Raw genomic sequence first — 5,772 nt, 5'->3', positions numbered from 1 at the left:
GACTCCCCCAACATGGTCACCCTCGGGCCAAATTTGAACCACAACAGATGGTATTGGCACTCTTTGAAAAATTAGATCAAGAGGTCTTGGACCCTATTTATCCATCTAGATGCCCTAAAAATTAAAAAAAAAGATATGCATACTACACAACAAAGATGCAAAGATTAAACTAAAAGCAAATGGAAAAAACGAATGGAAAAATGAGCATCTTTGTGGTAGTTTAATACGATCTAGCTTGCATCCTCCTCTTTGGAGGTGACTCCTTAGGTGATCTTCCCTTTTTTGGACTCATCTTTGCCCTTGCTTGGACTCGTCTTTGCCTTGAGCTTTCTTGAATCTCAAATGGAATGCTTCTTCTTAAATTTGAGAGATCTAGATCTAGGAGAATTTGGGTAGAAGAAGAAAAGAAGAGGAGAGGAAAGAGCTTGAGCTAAGAGAAACTAATGTTAAAGCTAGGAGATTGAATGGGAGAGAAGGATCAAAAGAGCTAGAAAAGATTGGAAGGCATTCAATTATATCCTCCAAGGGTCAATCTACAAATAGTGACAGGAATTAATGGTGGAGCTTGAATATTTAAAATTAAAGAAGAGTGGAGATGATGTCAAATCACATCCTATTGTTGGTCTGAGGACTATTGTTGGTCTAAGAAGAGAACTATGAATCTAAGGCTTATTTTGATCGCTAGAATACACTCTCTTAGATCAGAGAGCTAGAAGTGCATCCCACCATTTAACTTTAGAAGTGAATCTTATCTAGAGATTATAAAGATCAAACTTATTTGATATTCTCACTTTTTTCTGTTGTTTGAGGATTTTTGGATAGATTTTGGATATTTTTGGGGTGATTTTCGTTAATTGGGGTACAGATGTCCAAAAATATAAAATTTTAACTAAGATATACCTAGGTATATACCTAGGTTATAAGAGAGGTCGTGGTTAAATTTTGAGTTTGATCTAAGCTCGTTTGACTAGGTTTCAAAAATTATTAAATTTAGGCTCAAAAGTGAATCAAGTTAGGTTCAATCAAACTGCATATGTGGAAATTAATCAGATTGGGCTTGGAGTAGTCTAATGGGATCCATAAGTCAGTACACAAGGTCAAAATAAGGGATAATTGATAGGTAATTTGGTGACAATCAGATCAAGTTAGTAATCAAGCTAGATTGGGTGAATTCAAGTTGGCCCATTCAGGTTAATTTATGAAATTAGTGGGAATATTGCTCAATTGGGCTTACAATTTCTCAATTGAAGATGGAATTAGTTAGAGGAGAGAGCTAATTAGTTTTGAAATGACTTGTATAGGAAAATTGCCGACGCTTTTAAAAAGCGTCGGCTATTTTTGGCGCTGTATAGGAAATTGCCGACACTTGTAGAAAGCGTCGGCAAAAATGCATCGTTAAAACCTCTTTTTCCTATAGTGGTAGAAAGATGTTGAAATAGATGATTTAGGGTTTAAAATTGAGGCAGATGGATCAATTGATACAATTAAGTATGAGTAAGTCTAATTGAGAGTGTGTTGATCAATTGAATGTAGTATTGATCAATTTCAGGCTTGTTGAAACAAGAAAAGGAGGTTATTAAGATGCAGATCTTTGAAAAGTAAGAAGCTTTTGATGTAGAAGTATGATCCCTGTTGATTTTAGGTCTATGAGTTTAAAGTAGTTTCTCGGAGTGTGTCTATATATTCTTTGCCAACTATGGCTCACTTAAAATTAATCATTTTCATAAATGTTAAAGATCAATGGACTCTAAATCGGTTTATCATGGGTCATGGCCGTGCATAATTAATTGAGTTTAGGGCCTTGCACCCTCAACATGTGTATAAGATGCTCATATCATATAGCATCTCTTAGCTTCTTTTAACTTGGTATCTTAGCTCTGTCAACTCTACGTAATATCGAAAAAGCAAGAAAATTCCTCGGTCCCTTTGTTGTTGAAAGGAACCCTTGCGGGCTGCATGCATTTATTTTCAAAAAATTACAGCGGAAGCATTTAAAAATTAAACTATTTAATTTTCATGCATGCTAGAGATCAGATCTCTACAATAAAAAATAAGAACCATGATTTAAATATTTATGTAAAGCATGAAATAATGATTGTATGTCTAACATACAATTCTGAAATTTCAGCAACCCTGAAATTTCAGCAACCATATTTAAGATCTAATCTTAACTTTAATGAGATCAAATCTCATACCTGATTTTCTGGAGGTCTTGGATGACTCCTTGATCACGCTTTGCAGCCACACATGTGTCCGTCCTCTATAGATTGTCCATGCGAAGCCCTAGGTAGATCGTTTTCCGCGGGAGTGCTAGCTCGCGCTGGAACACTGCAGTGGCTGAAGCTTTCTCCTTCTAAACACTCAACCTTCGATTGTTCTTCAAGGAGATGGAGGATAGATGTGAGGAAGAAGGAGAAGAAGGGATGGAGGCCCTCAGAGAACTTTTCCAAAACTCTAAATATTTTATATTTTGAACCCTATGTGTGGGGCTCTTTTATAGCCTAAAGATCCCCCTATGCCTCACACCTAATTTAGCCAATTAATTTGGCTGATAAAATCCCCAAAATATTATGGTGATTTGGAAGCTAAGAGGCGATAAACATATCCAAATTTTGTGCATTTTGGATCCCTAAATGATAGGACTTCATGCATCCAAAGTTCGGTCGCAGACCACCCTATTTCATGCGCCATGCAATCCCTACAAATTAGGAAATTCATATAAATCTTTTTAGGAAGATTTGAGGCACAATTTTTACAGAAAATATGGCTCCACGCCTCCTCTCTTCTCATGCCAATTTTTGGCTAAAAATAAATAGGATAGGCATGAGAAATCTTAGGATATGTATTCGTATGCAATGGAGGATCGGTAAATTAGAAGAGTTCCAAGCAACCGATTATTGCAGATTCTACCATGGAAGCGGAGTATATTGCTGCATCGGATGCTGCGAAGGAAGCATTCTGGTACAAAAAGTTTGTCGAAGAGCTAGGAGTCATGTCATCAGATGCCATAACCTTTTTCTGCGACAACAACGACGCCATAGCACTAGCTAAGGAGCCGAGGTTTCACCAGAAGTCCAAGCACATAGAGCGGCGATTTTATCTAATTCACGACTACCTCGAAAAGAAATATGTAGAGGTGCAGAGAGTAGACACCACTGATAACGTAGAGAACCCATTCACTAAGCAGCTGAGTCAGAAGAAATTAGAAGTCCATCTTGAGAAAATGGGACTTAAATACATGTCTGATTGGCTATAGTGCAAGTGGAAGATTGTTAGAAGTATGCCCTAGAAGCCAACATGGCTGACGCATATTTGTAATCTGGGGTACAAATTTGTAATTTGACACTTATTAATAAATAAGATTGGGCAATTTATTTTTCATTCATGTTTGTATGTGTCCATGAATCATCCAAGAAATTAATAGATGATGACACATATTCTCAAGGAGTTGAGAATTTGAGGCATGTGTCATTAAAAATTAATTTCTAAATGCTCCTGATCGATGGATCCATCACGAGGGACGATGATCGATCTGCTGAGATTAGTGCACAAATCACTTAGTAAGATGGACGAGTCTCGAGTCCATGGTGTAGAGACACTGGAGTAATTATGTGAGTACTTGTTAGAGAACAAGGTATTGAGCGTAACCAAAGATAGTAGTCACATGGATGTCTATCCACTCATCAGTGACCACTTATGCTGCAGTTGTATGACTGGTCCTTTGACCTGCGATGCCTCAGCTATTCACTGTGAGGTTGCCGTAGTTTGACGAGCATGTGAACTTGGGCCCTAGCCATTCGGGTTCTTGTAGTGCGAATTGGCTACAGTAGGTTCATTTTGGAATAGGGTTGCATCTAGATGGAATCTATCGACCTTGATAGATTAGGAGTGATCCTATGTGATTTATGAGACTTAGTTCGATAAATTTCTGACCAGGTATATTGGAAAAAGAGTTTTTCATATCTCGAACTGAAAGTCGTATAAATTTGACATATGACGGACGATGGGGTTTGATGAGATATCCATAACCTCCATCACGTCGGGATCCATGATAGAGGGACTGTATCATATGCTAACTGCACCTAAAGGTTCAGACATTCCATTCTGCTGGGTTGCCACCACATACTGCTAGGTGTTACTAGTGGATTGTGAGATTCGAAGGCATTCACTTGGTGATCAATGAACCCTGAGAGTAGAACTGAAATCGTTTCAGTCCACTGAAAGGAGTTTCAATGATATTGAGATGGAGATCTCAATATGTCTCACTACCAGTCAGAATAGAACCTACGGGGTCACACACATAGAGAATTTAATTAGTCAGACTATCATAATTATGATTTGGAATCACAATAGAAATCAATCATCAATATGATTGGTGATTGAATTAACCCACTAAGTATTTGTGAGTTAATGAAAGAAGAATTAAGTGGAATTGATTGCAATTGGGCTGATTTAATGAGCCAAATCAAATTGGGTTCGGCCCAAATTAATTTGGATTCATGATTGGGTCAATTTGATTAAACCAAGGATTATGCGGATTTTAAAGACCACATGTCGTCATAGGATGAATATGACTTAAGTCGTGTTCATACTATGCGGACTTTAAAGTCCACATGGCGTCATAGGATGCATGCTCCCAAATCAATTAATTCTCCTAATGAGATTAGGAATCCAAATGTGATTAGAAAATTAATCAATTGATTAAGTGGACACATGTCATGCATCTATAAACACAAGGATTGAACACTTGGCATTAATCCAAGGGTGGGTTATAGTCCTGTTCGTCCTTTTCTGTCTAACTAAAAATATGCTAAACGTTGTTAGAACCGACGAACAAAGTTTAAATTTAATTTTTTTTTACTCTTACCTTTTCTACTCGAAAAATAGCGGTTGTAAGAGGTCGATCCACAGGGAGGCGATTGGAGTTGCATAAAAATTAGAACGTTCACTTGGATTCAAAATCGATTTTTGAATAATAGAAGAAAAACATTATATCGGAGATGATGATGGATTCTCTAGTCTACCGAAAAATGATTTTTAATTGAAATTAACTAGACGACATGTACTTAGATTCAAAAAGTATTTTTAATAAAAAATAAAGCTCTGGCATAAAATTAAAATGGATGAAAACAGTGCTTAGGGAGATTGAAGACTAGAACATCGATTTCATGAAAGAAATTTTAATGTATTAAAGAAAGATTATAGAATCTGAGGAACGGAAATTAAAAACAACATAAATTAAAAACTTTAGCATAAATACAACTCTTTATTAAACTAAATCTAAAAATCCCAAAACAACATGTTTCAAAATAAAACTCCTACTAAAAAAAATTAAAACATTGCTCTCAATTAAACTAAAGAAATAGGAACAACATAATGCCCAAAATCACTAATACACAAATTAAAAACATAACTTCTAAAAAAAAGTAAACAACTAAAACAATAAAAAATACTAAGGAAACGTGATGCTCTGTTTTCAAATCTGAAAACAGAGCATTACTCTTCCCCTCTTTCTTCTCTCACAAACAGAGCACTCTCCTCTCTTGGCTTCCACCCCAACCGATGGCCTCCCTCTTCCCTAGTTCTAGGCCTCCACTAGCAACCGAGCACACCGCTCCCTTCTTTCTCCTTCTCCTCTTATAGCCGCAGGGTCACTTGGATTTTGGGTGGAATCACGGATCATCCGGGATGCTGGGAAGGAGGAGGAAATGGTGGCAGATTGCTCCGGTCGACTTCCCTCTTTGGCCGCGGAAGCGAGATCGCCGGACTCCT

This window comes from Phoenix dactylifera, unplaced genomic scaffold, assembly GCF_009389715.1.
Source record: "Phoenix dactylifera cultivar Barhee BC4 unplaced genomic scaffold, palm_55x_up_171113_PBpolish2nd_filt_p 000711F, whole genome shotgun sequence".
NCBI classification, from domain to species: domain Eukaryota; kingdom Viridiplantae; phylum Streptophyta; class Magnoliopsida; order Arecales; family Arecaceae; genus Phoenix; species Phoenix dactylifera.
This window is presented reverse-complemented; position numbering follows the sequence as displayed.